The sequence below is a fragment of the Hibiscus syriacus genome, unplaced genomic scaffold, assembly GCF_006381635.1.
Source record: "Hibiscus syriacus cultivar Baekdansim isolate YM2019G1 unplaced genomic scaffold, ASM638163v2 tig00112501_pilon, whole genome shotgun sequence".
NCBI lineage: Eukaryota > Viridiplantae > Streptophyta > Magnoliopsida > Malvales > Malvaceae > Hibiscus > Hibiscus syriacus.
In genome coordinates, this window is record NW_024063348.1 from 648830 (window position 1) to 670412 (window position 21583).

General features: G+C 34.2%; 1 pseudogene; it reads right to left on the reverse strand.

Moving 5' to 3' along the window:
- Positions 1-1149: 1149 nt before the first annotated feature.
- LOC120180787 lies at positions 1150-2855 on the reverse strand (annotated as a pseudogene).
- Positions 2856-21583: the final 18728 nt, after the last annotated feature.

Consider the following 21583-nt stretch of genomic DNA (forward strand, 5'->3'; position numbering starts at 1 on the left):
TGGATGACTTGTCATATTTTTTTTAAAAAAATTGATAGGATAATTTGAAATATGTCATTCATTAATTATCGTAGTAATTGTTTGAGATATCTGTCAAAAAAATCATCGTCATAAGAAGAAGACTTTCAATTGAAAAGAAATAAAAAAAGTCAACATCAAAAGACGACTTTACATCAAAAACTTCTCGGACACATGACAACTTTCAAATTAAAATAAAAGATACAAACATTAAAAATCGCCTACAAAAGATGACGACTTTTATCATAGACATTACAATTTTATTGCGTACTATTCAGACATCTCTAATTCCTTAAATATTTAACATTCATTCATATACCCTTATTTTTTCTTAATATATAGTTTTCATCATTTTTATCTGGCGAAGATAATCAAACTAATAGATATATTTTTCTTGACACAATTACATTTTGTCTAGACCGTTAAAAAGGATAAATTGAAATGCCCACGATTTTAAAAAATAAATGATAGACATGTTAAATTAAATTTATAATTTAAGTGATTATAAAATAATATTTATTTATATTTATTTTTAATAATTGACAATGTACATACACCACACAAACGTATATATTCAAATTTACGACCTAAAAAAATATAACACTCCTTTTAATCAAGATTATTCAATAAATTATTCTATAATTAATTTTATCTATAAATAATTTATCATGAACTCTAAATAGACCGAACTATATATTTCATTTGATTTAGTGCGAGACACGAATTTCTCACATTTGAAGTTATGATAAATTATTCAAATCAAAAGTAAATATTGAATACAATAAATGTCCGATATAGATGGTCTTTGGTTATGACTGAAAAGAGAAATATTTCATGAATTCCTAGGATCTGCTGCACTCCTATATCTATCCATAAGTTTCAAGATACACAAAACACAGACACTGAGTTTTCATTGCAGAACATAAGTTGGGAAAGATCCTGACAACCAAGAGTTCTGACTATAACAATACATTAATGTACAAGGGAAAACCTCTCTAAAACTCGACTGTGAGTACCAAATATAAGTGTATATCTGTTAGTACAACAAAATAAAGAATAAGTAGGAACTTAATTTGAAACGATTATGTATCAAAAGCTCTGCAAAAAATTACCTCAAAGTTCAAATTTCAATATTTACGATCCGTCTTATATGGAAAACATCTCTACCACAAAATGATCTCAAATCTGTATAATATTCACAATGTGTACAAATATCAATTGCTTAAAGGCATCATAATGGCTTACTTCTATGTTGCTCCATCTTTCTGCAAGTATTTGAATCCGAGTATGATCTTACAAAAACCTCCAGATAAAAGAAAAAACTTGAACATACTCTTGACCGTGGCAATGCCGACACAAATCCGAGGCTCATCGTCAAAACTGAGTAAAATATGCTCTTATTCACCTTGGAGCAATTGAGACTGAGATATCAGTAGGTAAACCAATATTGTCAGCCCAATTCTTAGACTCCAAATACAACTTTGAAACCTGCCCTGCAACTTTGTTCATATCAGGCCTCTTCTCTGGATCTTCCTCACAACATTCCAATGCCACCAACACCATCTTCTCACCCGCTTCCACCGGAAAAGAGTCCTTCAACCTCCTATCTATCCATCTTCTCACCCCTGCACTGCCAATGGCCGCTGCCTCCTTAGCGGTGTCTATAACACTCACTCTTTCGTACCCTCCAGTCTCTTCATCCACCAAGAATTTCAAAGCCTCCTCTCCACTCAAAAGCTCCAAAATCACTACCCCAAATGCATAAACATCACATTTTTGAGTCACCAAACCAGTAAATTGAAGCTCAGGTGCCATATAACCCCTTGTTCCTTCAATTTTCACAACTTTACTTTTTGATCTTCCAAGAGTTTTCGATGATCCCTCGTGTTTAGGCACTTCCCCACATAATCCAGCAGTGCCAAAATGACAAAGTTTAGCCATTAACGAACCTTCGGCTACTAAAATACTTGTGATCTTTATGTGGTTATGAATGAAGCTAGTTTCGAGACCCGAACAATGGTGAATATAATCCAATCCATGAGCAATATCAGTAGCAATTTAAATACGAGAAATCCAAGAAGAAAGTATGGTAAAACTTGGGTTCTTGGGATTCCTTAAACAATCTCCAAGGTTAACTCCTTGCACATATTCATAAACAAGATAAATATAATTCCCTGACAACGAAACACCCAAAAGCTTGATTAAACTACTATGGTGACTCTTACAAATCACTGACAACGTGTGAACCAAGTCAGCTAACTCGATTGAACGTCTCATTTTCCTTTGGAAAATGACAACTTGTTTACCTTGAAGGTTACAGAGCCATGAAGATGATGCCGAAGACGATGAAAAGCGTTTCGACCTGAAGTTATTGGTGGCCGAGCAGATTTCTGAGAAATCATAGATGTGGGGATTTTCAGGGAGAGAATCTCTGATCGATGAGATATTTTTGGAGGTCTGGGTTGAAAATGAGTAATTTGAAGAGTTGTTATCGAAGTAGCTTGAAGAAAGAACTGAATTGTTGGTCATGGAAGTGGCACTGGAAGATGGTTCAGACAAATAAGATGAAGATTTCGAGGATTTTGAGGTTTTGGGTACTCGGGATAAATTCGATGATCTTTGTCGGACTACATCTGTGCTCTTTTTTGATCTACACATTAGGAAAGAAAAATGAAAACTTTTTCTTGTTTTTCAAAAAGAAAGATTGGGTTTTTGCAAAGAACTGCGGGGGATTATCACTATCAGGTGGGAACTAGTTGTTCGGGGCGGTTGTGACGGCGATGGAGGTGGTGGTAGGAAACAAAAGGGGAAACCTACATGTTCCTCTGTTTAGGCGTGTATTGTTCGATGTTAGATTTGCAGTGTTGTCTATTATCGAAACGTTGGTTTATACTTGGAAGAAGTATTTCAAATTTCAATTTCTTCTTCCGTGACTGCAGGATTTCTTCGCTACGAAAATTTTGCCACTGCTTAGTGTTCAATGGATTTGTTTAATTTTTTGGTTTAGGGTTTGGTTTATTTTTTTGAATTAATATTAAATTTTTGGTTTTGGTTTAATTTTTTGAATTAATATTAAATTTATAAATCATAATTTTTTATGAATAAAGTTATTATTATATTAAATCATGTTATTATTTCGTCTGATATTAAACGATTAATAATTTATTTATAACAATAATTTGGGTAAACTACATTTTTAGGGTGTTTGCATTTTAATCACCAACTTTTAAAATTTGTAATATAATTACTAAACTTTTAGTTTGTTTTCAATATGATCTCTGACCTCCTGTTAATTTTATTTAATGTGACACGTTACTGTTATTTTTTTAATTTAATAATATAGTTCTTTTAACCCATTTCAGCTTAGTATAAAATTTTCTTATGTTAAAATTAATTGAAAACCCTAAAAATCAAATTATGACTAAAATTTAAAATCAATTACAACTCAATATATATTTTTGGGTGCCCTACTGGGACAAAAATCACATTGAATATGGAAAATAATAACTCCAGAATATGAAAAGTCTCTCAATTTCAAATTCCAAAAGAGTTAAACAAACTTCAGACAATTGAGTAACACATGAATCAAATCAAAAATAAATTTTCCAAATACATCAAAAATAACAATTTATTGTTGCCACACTTGAACAAACCTTCAGTTGAGTTATTCTTTCCCTCATTTTCATCCATCAACGGTTGATAATCTAGAAAAAGAAACCTAAACCAGAAAATTCAAATTAAACTTAATTTATCTAAATCATTTGATCGGTGAAAGAGTTTTAAACCCTTTTAACATTTCCCATATTTAATATTACGTCGTTTGGGAATATTTTTTTAACTTTTCCAAAATTTTATATGACGTCGTTTGGGAATATTTTTTTAATTTTATTAAGCTGAAAATAATAGTAACATACCATGTCAGATAAAACTAACAGGATGTAACAACCCCGAAAAAAAATTTATACTTAAGCAAATTGGTGAAATTTGAGGGTTAAATTAAAAGTTTTCAGAACTTGTAGGTTGTTTTAGAAGTTGAAGGAAATTCATGAATCTAACCTTGAATTTTCCCATTTAGTGTCGACAGACACTTTTTCAAATATGCGTGAATTGGTTCCTGTTAGCTAAAATCAGAAACCAGATTCACAAAACCTTTCCTCCCTCGTACCCCTCCTTCAAAAGCCGATTCCGTCGTCGTCCGGTCGTTCTAGCGTACACCACCACTCCCCTTTGGTTTGTCATTGACCGGTGAACAAAACCCAGTAAACCGCTCGTAGCGAAACGTTGTCTAATGCCGTGAATTTCGATTCAAAGTTTCATTTTTTTAACACCACCGCCGTGAAAATAGTCAATTCATCGTCGATCGTTGCTCTGTTTTCGACACCTCCCGCACCATCGTGTTCCTTGTATCGTTCCGAGTCCACCGGTGCCCTTCTTGTCTCCGTCGTCGCCAGCGCGTGAGGGAGATGAGGAACTTAAAGTTTCTGACGTTTTGAAATCTAGCTCTCCACCATTCAAAACTTTGAACTGAGCTTGGTAAGTGTCTCAAAATCCCATTAAATAATTTTAGAATTTTTTTGGGAATTTTTCGGGGCTCCCAGGCCACCGCACGCGCTGCCCTTACGCGTGAGGAAGGTCAACGCGTGGTAGACAGCTTGAACCGGTTTGACCCGACCCAGTTTGATCGACTCGACCCGGTCCGACCCGACTGCCCGACCTAACCCATTGACCGTTGATCGTTGACCATTGATCATTGACTTTGACCAAAAAGTCAAAATTTTCGAAAAGTCATATTTTATGTTTTTCTACGTCCTGAATCCGAAGTTTGTTTTACCAAATTCGAAATCGAAAGTCTCCAAATTATCATTCAAACCCGAACATGCATATATATTTAAGAGTTTTAGCTTTGAAATATTAAATTAATACTTGAGGCTGATTAGTTATTGTTATATGAATGTACAAGAGACTCTCCTGATCGCTCGACCCAGCTCCTCTAAATTTGTTAGACCACGTGTGTCAGTATTCACTCGTATGACCCGTAAATCTTACTATTTAATAAATTAATTATGTTACCCACTAGTAATGTAGTGTTATTATGAATTAGGTTCGAAAACTATAGCAAAGCGTGGAAAGGCCGATACTCAATAGATCTACAATTTAACCTTATTATCGAGGTATTTCCCTATATATTACTTAATTGTTTTATTTGTTTTTGTTGAGTTAATCGATTGACGAATATGGCCAAGAGGGGGGTGAATTGGCAATTAAAATTTTGGTGGAAGCTTTTGCAGAAAATTGAAAATAATTGCACAGCGATTTAGAGTGGTTCGACTTTATCAACCAAAGTCTACGTCCACTACCTTAGCTATCCACACTAAGGATTTTCCAACAAATTCACTAATTTGTTCTTTCTTTTGAGGACAAAGAGTAACCTTACAGCTCCCTCAAGAATTATACCCCAAATTCTCGAGCACACTCTTTTTCAAAGAGAAATACACAAATTTGCAAACTTACAAGGAAAACATCACAAGGTAAGATGTTTGCACAATTCTAGAACAAGAAAAGAACACTCACAAATAATTACAAATGAGCACAAATGGTGTTCTTTGAAAGCAAAATGAATATTGAAAGGAAAATTGGCTTGATTTGCACAAACTTGGTGTTTGATGCTTTCTCTCTTGTTTCTCTATAATTTCTTGTTGATCATGGGCTTCAGAACTTGTTTAAATACACCTTGAATCATTTCTGAATGTTGGGGATGATTAGTGAAGATCATATAGCCGTTTTAGTGTGAAAACAATTAATGAAACAGCTTGGAGCGTGGGGGAATCGGTACCCCCTATGGGGAATCAGTTCCCTAAGTGTAAAATTCAAATATTTTGACCGTTATACAAGGGGGGAATCGGTACCCCCTGGGGGGAATCGGTTCCCTTTGAGCATATTGGAATTCTCGGAGCCAAACCATTTAAGGGGAATCGATACCCCCTTGGGGAGAATCGATTCCCTCTGAGCAATATGGAATTTTTGGCTTTGAAATGGTTCGAAAACTTTGTAAAATTATTTTGAAATTGTTTTAAGTTTAAAACTTAATTTTACACTTTGAGTAAGGATTAAGAATGATCTTTGAAAGATTTGGAGTAATGTTTTGATATTCGAATAATACTATCGAATATACTTAGAAAATCATTTGGAAAATCTTAAAATTCATTTAACTTAATTTGTTATATCGAAATATCAAAATGTTTTCAATAATATCCCCCTTTTTGATATAACAAAACATTTTAGTAATTTTAAGATTTTGAAATCAAATTTTGAAATTACTACCCCTTACTTTAACGCTTCTCCCATTTATCATTTAAAAACACATTTTAAAACACTTCTCACCCTTTTTGTTAAATTAAAAAGACATTTTAAAGAATTTAAACAAGGTTTTGAAATCATTTAGCCAATTGATTATATATAATATAAGCTGCTAAGATCACAAGCAAGAGAAACGTTAGCCATTAGTTTCATAATCAATATTCATAATTAATGTGAAATGGCAAAATTGGTCATATATCTAATCATGAAGTAAATGATGCAATAATGAATAAATTTAATCACACCAAATAGATAATTTCTAACCATTCATAAATCCAAACAAATTCAAAGTCAATCAATCCACAAATTCAAACATTCCAAAATATTCAAAATGTTAAAACAATAAGTTTGGAGTTCAAAGCAAAACATAGAATCACATATCAGGATCAGGAGGAGGAAAACGAGCTCGCATAGCGGCCATTTCGTTAGTGAGGTCATTAATACGCGCGTTGGTTACTTCATTGTTTGCACGCATTTCCCGAAGAATTTCTAATTGTTGAGCTCCCATTGTGGATAAGTGGGACTCTATAGAAGAAAAGCGTGAATCCATGGTAGCGTATCGAAAATCGAATGTCTCCATAAAGGATTGAAAATATGGAGGCATTTGATCCGTTTGTTGTGCTTGCTCTTCGGGTTGCTCAGGCTCATCTTCGGCTTCATCGATGTCTCGCATTAATTGCTCAAGCTTGAGATCTTCGTCAGCTTCAGGTGGAGCTTTTGAAGAACTAGCTCCCGGAGTATTTGCAGAAGATCGAACCCATTCACTGGTTTCCTTATCCTTAATTCATCCCGCTCTCGTTAAGGAAAGAAGGTTAATTTGTTTCTTAAGGGGAAAAACAACATCTAGACCGACTCTAAGCCCAACTTTGGAAAACAGATTACTCAAAATACAATTGTAAACAAGAGATGAACATAGTTTCTTGTTAGGAACAAGATTTACGATTTCAACAATTTCAGCAAAAATAATCTGAGGTAGGTTAATTTTAATATTGTTTTCGAAACAATGTAACCACCAAAGATCTAAGGCTCTAAGAGTAGAATAACGACCTCCGGATGGTCGAAACCACCAAGAAATCATTAGATGAAGAAAACGTTCATGAAGGTCTAAGACACTTGCACTATCCCTTCTTTTATAACGAGATCCTAAAACCTGTTTTTCATTTGAAATACCATCATTATCTAGTCCGAATATATTGGCTATGTAAGCCGAGTCAATATATAAGAATTGTCCTAGGAGGTAGGAATGAATTCCTATGGTAAAACAGGAAGATATTTAAAATTAATAGCTAACATAGCTTGACGAGAAGGAATACGTTCTTCCCGGATTTTGTAAGAGTCGAAATATTGATAATACCAAAAACGATGATTTCTAAGACCAGAATGATTGAAACACGAATTTTGGATAGTCAAATTAGGATCAATGGGATTAAGATTAGAAATTGGAATAGGAGGAGGATTTGGTTGACGGTGTGAGCGACTAGATGATGACCTAGCACGTTTAGGATTGGACATGGTTTAGGAAATCGGAATATAATTGATAACCTGCAATTTAGATAACACATGTATGCAATTCAATCAATCCCAAAACTCAATTGAGTCCTCAATATTTCAAGGTTCTCTAAATCAATCCTAATGGGCAAAGTTTTTGAAAAACTTTTGAAAAATATGGTTTTGAGAAACAATATATGTATAGTTTTCATAACATAATTTAATCAAAACACAATAATTTGAAAATTAATTATTTTTTTTATTTCGAAAATTTAGAAAATTTTGGAAAATTCTTGTGTTTTTGATGAAATTAGTTGTAATATATAGTTTCTAATCACTAAATAATCAATGCCTGATCTAAAATTCAACCTAGAACTAATTAAAACTAGTTATATGTTCATAAATTGATAAAATAGAAGTTTTGGAAAAATACCTTGAATGATTTCGGATTTGAGTGAGATTAGATGAAGTTTGCACGTTTTTGATGATTCCAACAGGTTTAGAGGATGATATTTGAAGTGAATTCCGATTAAAAATGTTGATTTGAGGCAAAAATGGAGATTTGAGTGCTTAGAGGGAGAGAAACGGCGGAAGGAAGAAAATAGAGGGTTTTGAACAAAAATAAGGGTTCTGCCCGTGTTTAACCAGAACCCCAGGGGGTATCGATTCCCCTGTGGGGGGAATCGGTTCCCCTTCAAAGGGGGAATCAGTTCCCTCAAGGGGGGATCGATTCCCTCTGCACCAAAATGCTAAAATCTGATTTTAAACACCCAAAATGCTAAATTAATTTCCTCTAGTGGTATTGGCAACTCATATATTGAAAATTAATCATGTTCAAACAATTCAATTAATCTTTAAATGATATTTGAACATAAAATTAATTTTTCATCAAGAATCATAAACTCCCCCTAACTAATAGCAATGAATGCAATCAAAAATTACTATTATAAGCATTTTTCATTTATTATTAACAGTGCTAAAATTATTTTAAACACTCATTGAAGATAGATTGGTCAAACCTAATTCTCACCTAAGTGTCCAAAATCGTTCCTTGTCTAAAGGTTTTGTAAAGATATCCGCTAATTGGTGCAAAGTATCAACAAATTCTAGAACTACATCTTCCTTAGTGACATGGTCTCTAATGAAGTGATGTCTTATTTCAATGTGCTTAGTTCTAGGGTGTTGGATGGGATTTTTAGTGAGACAAATAACACTAGTATTGTCACACTTGATAGGAATGGTACCTACTTCAATTCCATAATAAAAAAGTTGTTGTTTCATCCATAAAACTTGTGCACAACAACTACCAGCTGAAATGTATTCGGCTTCAGTGGTAGATAATGCAACACAATTTTGTTTCTTTGAAAACCAAGAAATTAGCATATTTCCAAGGAATTGGCAAGTACCGGAGGTGCTTTTCTTATCTAATTTGCATCCTCCATAATCCGAATTAGAAAAAGCATGCAAGCTAAAGCTAGAGTCTCTAGGATACCAAAGTCCTAAACTAGGAGTGTCTTTAAGGTATCTAAAGATTCTCTTAACAGCTAGTAAATGTGATTCCTTAGGACATGATTGAAATCTAGCACATAAGCAAACACTAAACATAATATCTGGTCTACTTGCAGTTAGATAAAGTAGAGATCCAATCATTGACCTATATAATTTAACATCTACACATTTACCTCCTTCATCTAAGTCAAGCTTTGTTGAAGAGCTCATTGGAGTGTCACGAGGTTTCCCATTTTCCAGTCCAAACTTCTTGAGCATATCTTTGACGTACTTAGCTTGATTGATGAAGATGCCATCTTTTCTTTGCTTGATTTGGAGTCCCAAGAAAAATGAGAGCTCCCCCATCATGCTCATCTCAAACTCACTTTGCATTAGCTTAGAAAATTCTTGGCAAAGAACATTATTAGTAGAACCAAATATTATATCATCAACATAAATTTGAACTACTAATAAATCTTTACCTTTATGCTTCAAAAAACAATGTAGTGTCAACCTTCCCTTTTGAAAAATCTTTTTCAATTAAAAAAATTTGACAATCTTTCATACCAAGCTCTAGGAGCTTGCTTTAAACCATAAAGAGCTTTTGTCAATTTTAAAACATGATCCGGAAAATTTGAATCTTCAAAACCTGGAGGTTATTCCACATACACTTCTTCTTTTATAAAACCATTTAAAAAATGCACTTTTAACATCCATTTGATATAATTTAAATTCATTGAAACATGCAAATGCTAATAACATTCTAATTGCTTCCATCCTAGCTACGGGAGCGTATGTTTCATCATAGTCTATGCCCTCTTCTTGAGTATACCCTTGAGCAACAAGTCTAGCCTTGTTTCTCACTATATTACCACTCTCATCAAGCTTATTCCTAAATACCCATCTAGTACCTACAGTAGATTTATTACTAGGCCTTTCAACTAATGTCCATACTTTACTTCTCTCAAATTGATTTAACTCTTCTTGCATAGCCATAATCCAATGTTCATCATTTAATGCTTCTTTAATATTCTTAGGCTCTATGCATGAGATAAATGCAACATAATTACAAATATTTCTAAGAGAAGATCGAGTTGTTACCCCTTTGGATGGATCACCTATAATTTCACCATCCTTGACATAGTTGTACTCTCTTGGATAAGATACTTCCCTTTCTTCAATGGTTGGATTCTCAAGGGAATCATGAGTTTTCTCATTTTTCGTTTCTTCCTTTGATGATGGTTCTCCAACGTCATGTCTAACGTCATTTGTATTTATAACACTTACATCATCATTCACACAAGAATCCTTCATCGGAAGGGGATTATCATCGAAAACAACATGTATAGACTCTTTTACAACTAAAGTTCTTTTATTAAATACACGATAGGCTTTAGAATTTAAGGAATAACCCATAAAAATTCCTTCATCACTTTTAGCATCAAATTTGCCAAGGTTTTCTTTACCGTTGTTTAAAACAAAACATTTACATCCAAAAGGATGAAAATAACTAATGTTAGGCTTTTTATTTTTGAAAATTTCATATGGAGTTTTCTTTAAAATTGGCCTAATCATTACTCGATTTACAACATAACAAGCGGTATTTGTGGCTTCCGCCCAAAAATATTTTGGCAAATTATTTTCACAAAGCATGGTTCTAGCCATTTCTTCTAAAGTTCGATTTTTCCTCTCAACAACTCCATTTTGTTGAGGGGTTCTAGGTGCTGAAAAATTATGGCTAATACCGTTAGAGTTACAAAATTCAGTAAATCCAAGATTTTCAAATTCAGTTCCATGATCACTCCTAACACTAGTTATAGAGTAACCTTTTTCATTTTGGATTACTTTTGAAAACGTGATGAATTGTTCTAATGCTTCATCTTTAGCACTTAAAAATAGAACTCAAGTATATCTAGAATAGTCATCTACCAAGACAAATGCATATTGTTTTCCACCCAAGCTAGTAGTTCTAGTTGGCCCAAAAAGATCTAAATAGATCAATTGTAAAACTCTACTAGTTGATACATCATTAATGGATTTAAAAGAAACTCGCTTTTGTTTTCCTTTAGCACAAGCATCACAGATTTTATCATTATCAAATTTAAGCTTAGGCAACCCTCTTACTAGGTCTCCTTGAATTAACCGTTGCAAAACACTCATACTAGCATGTCCTAGTCTCCTATGCCATAACCAACTATCATGTTCATCCTTAGCAACTAGGCATAAATTAGTCATATCAAAAGAATCTAAATGCACCATGTATATATCCCTATTTTATGACCAACAAGCATAATCTAAAATAGATGCAATGTCAATCAATTTTGCAATCATTTAAAATAAAACATTGTATCTTTTATCAAATTTATTTTTCAAAAGATTATGCTTTTAACCCATTCACATATAAAACATTATGCAATGTTGATTATAGAGATTAAGAGCACATGCATAAAGTTTTTGAAAATGTTATGCATTAAAACTTTATAATATTTAAACAAAAATCTATGCATAAACATTAAGAAAAAATTCAGGTCAAAATTTTGCAAAACCAAAGTTCTTGAAAAATCGATATCAATTACATTTTAAAAACAATTTTGACAAAAAAAATATGATGAACTAGAGTTTATAAGACATTACCAAAAATTATTATGTTCATCATACAATATTTTTCAACATACATGAGACAAAACATAATCATTTAAAATTATTTAACATTTAAAACCTCATGCATGCATAAACTAAATGAGCAACAAAAAAAAACATTAAGTTTAGAGGTTACCCATTCTTTTTTCATGTGTGGCTAGAGCATCTTGAATATCATCATCTTTATCACCATTGCTCTCACACACCTACAAGAGACATTTAAGTAGATTTTGGTATCCAAATTGCTTTGGATCCTTGAACATTAGTTTCAATGTCTCTTGTTCTTTTTGGAACCCATACTTGTCTAATTTTAAATCGTTTTCCTTTCTTTAAAGGACAAGTATGTTCCTTGTGACCATGATAATGACAATGTGAACATATTGTCATTATTGAACTAGATGAATTATATAGAATGATCTCTTTTTTCTCTTGTTAAACATTCAAACTTATCTTTCAAATTGAAATTTTCTTTTTCGATACTTTCAAATTTCATTTTTGAGAGTTTTAAATCCTTCTTCAAGATTTCATTTTGATTTTCAAAATCTATTTTCATTTCTAGAAGAAGTTTGTTTAATTTGAAATTTTCTTTTTCAAAGTTTTCAGATTTTATTTTTGAAAGCTCTAACTCTTTTCTCAATATTTCATTTTAATTTTCCAAGTCTGTTTTAGCTTTCAAAAGAAGATCATTTTTATCAATAAATTTAGAAATCAATTTATTGTATTTGGAGTTCATGGTCTCAAACTCCGAAAATAATTTATCATAAGCATCTTGTAACTCATTAAAAGATTTTGAATTTGATATATTTGAGTTAGAAGATACCTTTGGCTCTGTGAGAGCTAATAGAGACACCACTTTTATTGGTTCTTCTTCTTCCTTGTATCTATAGATATCCTCAAGCTTATCCCAAATTTCCTTAGCACTTGAACAAGAAGAAACTCCTTTATATACATTAGGATCAATTGCACAACACAACATGTGCATAGCCTTTGAGTTTTGTTGAGCTTCCTTCCGTTCTTTAACACTCCACTTCTTTGCCTTCTTAGTAGGAGAGGAATATCCTTTCTTGATTATCATCCAAGCTTCCATATCAAATGCTTTGATGAATATCATCATACACCTCTTCCAATGACGATAATTTGTTCCATTAAAGTATGGAGGCACGTCAATAGGTCTGAATTCTTCCATTAAGAATGAACCGGAAGTAGACGCCATCTTTATCGATTTAACTCTTCCTGGATCGACTCAAGAGGCGATTAAACCTTCAAATGAGTTAGGCTCTGATGCCAATTGTTGAGTTAATCGATTGACGAATATGGCCAAGAGGGGGGCGAATTGGCAATTAAAATTTTGGTGGAAGCTTTTGCAGAAAATTGAAAATAATTGCACAGCGATTTAGAGTGGTTCGACTTTATCAACCAAAGTCTACGTCCACTACCTTAGCTATCCACACTAAGGATTTTCCAACAAATTCACTAATTTGTTCTTTCTTTTGAGGACAAAGAGTAACCTTACAGCTCCCTCAAGAATTATACCCTAAATTCTTGAGCACACTCTTTTTCAAAGAGAAATACACAAATTTGCAAACTTACAAGGAAAACCTCACAAGGTAAGATGTTTGCACAATTCTAGAACAAGAAAATAACACTCACAAATAATTACAAATGAGCACAAATGGTGTTCTTTGAAAGCAAAATGAATATTGAAAGGAAAATTGGTTTGATTTGCACAAACTTGGTGTTTGATGCTTTCTCTCTTGTTTCTCTATAATTTCTTGTTGATCAAGGGCTTCAGAACTTGTTTAAATACACCTTGAATCACTTCTGAATGTTAGGGATGATTAGTGAAGATCATATAGTCGTTTTAGTGTGAAAACAATTAATAAAACAACTTGGAGCGTGGGGGAATCGGTACCCCCTATGGGGAATCGGTTCCCTAAGTGTAAAATTCAAATATTTCGACCGTTATACAAGGGGGGAATCGGTACCCCCTAGGGGGAAATTGGTTCCCTCCGAGCATACTAGAATTCTCGAAGCCAAACCATTCAGGGGGGAATCGGTACCCCCTTGGGGGGAATCAGTTCCCTCTGAGGAATCGGTACCCCCTTGGTGATTAAAATAGAATGAATGAATAGTATAAAGATTTATATGTAAATGATTGTGTAGGATTGAATTGAAAGGAAAAAGGAATGGAAGGGCAAAAGAGTCATTTGCAAGGAAAATTAATTAAAGAAGGGATAAGGATATATATGAGTACAAGTGGAATGAAAAGAAGAGAACACCAAAGCCTTCCAGAGTTATCTTCTTCTTCTTTCTTCCTTGTACGTGTGAACCAAAGCAAAGGCAAGATTTCTGATTATTGAGTTTCTTGTTAAATTTAATATTGGGTTTTGATTATTAGATGATAACTAAGCTTAAGGAAAGCTTAAGTTATCTTAACATCAAATGATGATTGAGTTAGGAGATACTTAAGATTTGAAGTTCTTAAATGAAATCTTGGAATAGAGTTCATAACTAGAATTGAAAGTTAAATTTGACTTGTCATCGATCTAGTTAAGATATACGAAGTGTTAAAAACAGAATTCAAACATGTTGATTTATTAATGTAATTCTTGAATTACATATGAAGGATAGGATTTGAAGGTTTAAGATGAAATAAATGAGTATAAATTGGTTTAAAGATGTGTAATAGAGTTAAGAGTGAAAGAGGGGATTAAACATGAAGGATTTAATCCAAAATGAATGGATTTTCGGGTTCAAAAAGAGGTTCTGGGCAGAGTGCATCGATGCACATTCATAGTGCATCGATGCATCAAGGTTAAAACCCAGAAATTGTTTGAATGTGCACCGATGCATTGGTAGTGCATCGATGCACTCTTTTAAAATAAAGACATCGAATGCAATTCGTGCATCGATGCATAAGTAATGCATCGATGCATCCCATTAATAGTGAAACATCGAATGCAATCGGTGCATCGATGCATAAGGAGTGCATCGATGCATCCCAACAATAATACTACATCGAATACCTTTTATGCACCAATGCATCAGTAGTGCATCGATGCATACCTTCATTAAAAGATGAAATTGACTTTTCTCTTAGTCTAAAGAGTGAACCATTAGAGTATATTAGTTATAATACTGATATAGATTCATGTGTGATTATGTAGATACTAAAAGTAAGCTTATTCCGGAACGATCAAAGGATTAGAATCGAATCAAAGCAAAGCTAACGTAAGTGCATACTATATATATATTATAATGGAATAAGACTTGTGATAAGTCTAATCCCTATGTTGATTTTTATAATACAGTAGTTGTGAACATGCATACATGATAATTATTGTGATACATGCATAAGATATATATATGTTCATGTGATATGATATGTGATATGACCTGTGATATGAGAACATGATATGAAGTGACATGAGCTACATGATCACAAGAGAAATGACATGAGCTACATGATCACAAGAGAAATGATATGAGTATATGAACATGTAAAATATAAGAATAATGCCCATAGTATACGATATGAGAATTATAGGTGTAATTGGCATGCCAAGAGTCGAGGGTATAATAGCCCTTCGGGACGTAGTCCTTCGGGATGTAGGAGTCCTACGGGACGAATATTGAACTAAGGTTCGGTGCCCCATGAGGGAATAGATACGAGCTGTGGTGACAACATTAGTGCACAACCTCAATGCACTCACATACCTCTAATCTTAATAATATACATGGCCTATGCAATTGAAATACCAATTTACAGTGAAAGTGATACAAGAAGGTAAGTTTCGTATGTGCATTATATATTATCGTGCGATAGATACATGCATATTAAAATGTCATGATCCAATTGTAAGTATGAACATTCATAAGTTTATTGTTGCATATTCATTTATTGCCTCACTAAGTCTATGACTTAGCGTGTAAGTGATTTACACGTAGGTACCAAGAATCAGGAAAAGTGGAAATAGAAGTAGCACGGACAACAATACTACTAAGAGATCAGATCAGAAGTAATTGACAAAGTATGTACTTGGTTATGTATAGAGTGTTGGCATGTAATAAGTGTTAATTACGAATACTCTGATCGATTTTGTATTTTATGGTCTTATGTAAATTAAAGTATTTCGTTTTAATGAAAGTTTTAAAAATTCTCGGGATTTTCTATAAGAGTCAAGGTTTTGAAAAGTCAATGTGACACCTCAGACTTGTATTCGGGTCGGATATGAGTTAAGGGTATTACATTTAATGGTATCAGAGCTACGGTTTAGTCGATTCTCAGCATAAACCGAATTCTAGAGTGTCTTATAAGGTATACGTGCCAACAAAATAGTGAAAACTTCTGATCTGATGGAATAGTAAGTATGCTGTTTTGCTAATAGAACTATATGGTTGTATTTTTATAGATGTCCGGACAAAGTAGATCTAGAAATAAAGTGGGAGATGATAGACCCGCTGAAAGCAGTAATTCACCTGCCCTGTCCAGGCAGAGTGAAGAACAAACATCATCTGAAATGCCTGTCAATGATCAAGATATATTCTTTAGAACGTTAGACGCGGTATTGACGCGTTTCCAACCTCCTGTTACTTCAACTCCAAAAATGAATGTTGCGAAAGAGTTAAAGGGATTAAGAGCTCCAGAGTTTAAAGGGGAAGCCAATGAAGGTCCTGTTACTGCGGACCTTTGGCTTAATGACATGAAAGTCATGCTTACGAGACTTCATTGTTCCGATGCTGAGAAGCTGGATGGAGTAATTTCCTTGTTGAGAGGACAAGCAAGGATCTGGTGGACCAATGTTACATTGAAGATATCTAATGCCCAAGTAACTTGATCATTATTTTTAGAAGAATTCAAGCATAAGTACATTGGAGATCAATTTGTTCGTCAAATGAAGCAAAAGTTCATGAATTTGAAGCAATTGAATCACACTGTATATGAGTATGAGTGTGAATTCAATAAATTGAGCCGCTTTGCTGCCGAGCTAGTTCCTACTGAAAAGGATGCTTGTGAGTGGTTTGTAGAGGGTTTACGTCCTCGGTTAAAGGAAATGTTGATTATCTTGAATTTATCATCATTTCAAGAAGTAGTTAACCGTGCCAAGGCTCTGGAAAGAGCTCAGAACGAGAGATTTGAAAATTCGAGAGCTCAGACAATCAAAAGATTGGGTGCTTCTTCGAGTTCCGCACCATCAAAAAGGGGAAAAGATGCTAGTGTTCGACCCCAGGTTAGATCAGAATCAGTGGCATCCTCCGCTAAAGGATCAAATCAAGTGAGGGATAGACAAACTCAGTCAGTGGGATCTGGAGCTGGGAGAACTAATCAGAGTCAAGCCAGACAATGCCCTCATTATGGAAAGAATCATTCAGGGATATACCGGATGATTTTTGGAGTCTGCTTTAGATGTGGGGACGTCAAACATTTCGTTCGAGATTGTCCAATGTCAACCAGTGAATCTATACAGCCAGAGAGGTCTGTTTCTGTAGCCCATAGGGGAAGAGGTAGAGGTAGAGGAAGAGGTCAGTCAGAGTCCTCTACTCAATAGGAGATACACTCCACTGCTCGAGTGTACAACCTCAAGACCAATGAGGATTGTGATGACCCAGATATTATAACAGGTACCTTTCTATTGTTTGACAAAGGTGTTATTGTATTGATTGATCCGAGATCTACATATTCATATATTACTAGTACGTTAGTAAGAGAATTGAACATTCCTTTAGAAACTACTAGTAATGAAGTAATAGTGACGAATCCACTAGGGCACAGTGCTCAGGTAAATATGGTGAGCCGAGGGTGTCCCATACGGATTCAGGGAATTGAATTTCTTGCTAATCTGAAGGAATTACCTTTTGACGAATTCGAAGTGATAATGGGGATGGATTGGTTATATCGTTATTACGCTAATGTTGATTGTAGATTGAAAAGAGTGACATTGAGTAGTTCTGAAGGAATAGAAGTTATTGTATTTAGTGAAAGATGGAATCCATTAGCAAGTGTGATTTCAGTGATGACTGCAAAGAAGTTACTGCTACAGGGATGTCAAGGGTTTATTGCTAATGTACTGGATATTAGAACCAAGGAGAAAAGGATTGAAGAGATTCCTATAGTCAGAGAGTTTCTCGATGTATTTCCTGCAGAGTTGTCAGGTTTACCTCCTGACAGAGAGGTAGAATTCCAGATTGAGATAATACCAGGAACAGCGCCCATTACAATGGCACCATACAAAATGGCTCCAAAAGAATTACAAGAATTAAAGATTCAATTAAAGGAGTTATTGGACAAAGGGTTTATTAGACCAAGTGTATCACCTTTGGGAGCTCTAGTTCTATTTGTTAAGAAGAAAGATGGATCAATGCGTCTTTGTATCGATTACAGACAACTCAATAAAGTGACCATTAAGAACAAGCATCCACTTCCCCGAATCGACGATTTATTTGATCAATTAAAGGAAGCTTCAGTGTTCTCAAAAATTGATCTACGTTCGGGTTATCATCAATTAAAGATTCAAGAAAAAGACATTTCGAAAACGGCGTTTAGAACAAGATATGGTCATTATGAATTTATCGTGATGCCGTTTGGAGTTACGAATGCACCAGCTGCTTTTATGGATTTAATGAACAGAATTTTCCAACTGTATTTGGATCAGTTTGCTGTGGTGTTTATTGATGATATTTTAATATATTCAAAGTCAGAAGAAGAGCATAGTTCACACTTACAGATTGTTTTACAGACTTTACGAGACAGGAAGCTTTATGCTAAATTTTCTAAATGTGAATTCTGGTTGAATGAAGTGGCATTCCTTGGACATGTAATTTCTGCAGAAGGAGTTCGAGTGGATCCCCAAAAGATTAAATTTATTCTGGAGTGGAAAGTTCCAAATAATGTATCAGAAGTTAGAAGTTTTCTGGGGTTAGCTGGTTATTATCGAAGGTTTGTTAAAAACTTTTCGATTATAGCATTACACCTGACTAAACTATTGAAAAAGGAAATAAAATTTGTTTGGACTCAAGAATGTCAAGAGAGTTTTGAAAAGTTAAAGAAGATTCTTACAGAAGCTCCAGTGTTAGTTCAACCCGAGTCTGGAAAGAACTTTATAGTGTATAGTGATACGTCTCATAGTGGTATGGGATGGGTATTAATGCAAGAAGGCAAAGTGGTAGCCTATGCTTCGAGACAACTAAAACCGCACGAGAAAAATTATCCAACACACGACCTAGAGATGGCGGCAGTAGTGTTTGCTTTAAAAATCTGGCGTCACTACTTGTATGGTGAAAAGTGTTACTTGTATACGGATCATAAGAGCTTAAAATACTTGATGACTCAGAAATAGTTGAATTTAAGATAAAGAAGATGGGTGGAATTTCTCAAGGATTATGATGTGGTGATTGATTTCCATCCTGGAAAGGCAAATGTGGTAGCTGATGCCTTGAGTCGAAAGACGTTTGTAGCTTTGCGAACTCTTGATGCTAGATTATCGTTAAGAGAAGATGGTGCAATCTGTGCAGAACTGACTATCAAGCCAGTATGGCTAAATCGAATTAAAGAATTGCAAGTTAAAGATGAAAAGGGTTTAAATAGGATACAACAGATAAAGAATGGAGAGGGTACGGATTATGAGATTAAGTCTGAGGAGAACTTGTATTATCAAGAAAGATTAGTAATTCCGGATGATGATGAATTAAAGAATGATTTGTTAACGGAAGCTCATTGTAGTCCATTGACAATACATCCGGGAGGGAACAAAATGTATATGGATCTTAAGAGTCGATATTGGTGGCCGGGAATGAAGAAAGATATTTCGGAATTTGTATCGAAGTGTTTGACTTATCAACAAGTCAAAGCTGAACATCAAGTTCCGTTAGGATTGTTACAACCGATTTCAATTCCTCAATGGAAATGGGAAAACATAACGATGGATTTTGTCACGGGGTTGCCTTTAACTCCGAACAAAAAGGATTCAATCTGGGTGATTGTAGATAGATTGACTAAATCAGCCCATTTTATTCCGGTACGAACTGATTTCTCCATGGATAAGTATGCGGAACTGTATATTAGAGAGATTATACGTTTGCATGGTGTACCTATTTCCATAATTTCTGATCGAGATCCTAGATTCACATCACGGTTTTGGAAGTCATTACATAGAGCATTGGGAACTCGGTTAAACTTCAGTACAATGTTTCATCCTCAAACTGATGGTCAATCCGAGCGAACTATTCAAATTCTGGAGGATATGCTAAGAGCTTGTGTCATTTAATTCAAAGGATTGTGGGAAAGGTATTTACCACTTGTTGAATTTGCGTACAACAATAGTTATCAGTCAAGCATCAAAATGGCTCCCTATTAAGCTCTATACAGAAGAAGATGTCGTACGCCCTTGAACTGGTATGAACTTAAGGATCGAGAAGTTATTGGTCCTGAGTTGATTCAGAATACAGAAGAGAAAGTTCAAGTAATTCAAAATAATCTGAAAGCTGCAGCTGATAGACAGAAATCGTATGCTGATTTAAAAAGGAAAGAAATTGAATTTCAAGTCGGAGATAAAGTGTTCTTGAAAGTGTCTCCGTGGAAGAAAGTATTGAGGTTTGGACGTAAAGGAAAGTTGAGTCATCGGTTCATTGGACCTTATGAGATTACTAAGAGGATAGGATCAGTAGCATATCATTTATTTTTGCCACCTAAAATGGAAAAGATACACAATGTTTTTCATGTCTCAATGCTTAGGAAATATAGATCTGATCCATCTCACATTGTGACTCCTGAAGAAATTGAAGTCCGACCAGATTTAACTTATGAGGAAGAACCTGTTCAAATATTAGCTCACGAAGTTAAACAACTAAGGAACAAGACTATTCCATTGGTTAAGGTCTTGTGGAGGAATCACAAAGTAGAGGAAGCAACATGGGAACGTGAAGAGGATATGAGGATTAAGTACCCCTACCTTTTTGCATAATGAAAATTCGAGGACGAATTTTCTTAAGGGGGAGAGTTGTAACATCTTCAATACCGGGTTAGTGACTAAATTGGAAAGTGTCAGATTTTGGTGATTAAAATAGAATGAATGAATAGTATAAAGATTTATATGTAAATGATTGTGTAGGATTGAATTGAAAGGAAAAAGGAATGGAAGGGCAAAAGAGTCATTTGCAAGGAAAATTAATTAAAGAAGGGATAAGGATATATATGAGTACAAGTGGAATGAAAAGAAGAGAACACCAAAGCCTTCCAGAGTTATCTTCTTCTTCTTTCTTCCTTGTACGTGTGAACCAAAGCAAAGGTAAGATTTCTGATTATTGAGTTTCTTGTTAAATTTAATATTGGGTTTTGATTATTAGATGATAACTAAGCTTAAGGAAAGCTTAAGTTATCTTAACATCAAAGGATGATTGAGTTAGGAGATACTTAAGATTTGAAGTTCTTAAATGAAATCTTGGAATAGAGTTAATAACTAGAATTGAAAGTTAAATTTGACTTGTCATCAATCTAGTTAAGATATACGAAGTGTTAAAAACGGAATTCAAACATGTTGATTTATTAATGTAATTCTTGAATTACATATGAAGGATAGGATTTGAAGGTTTAAGA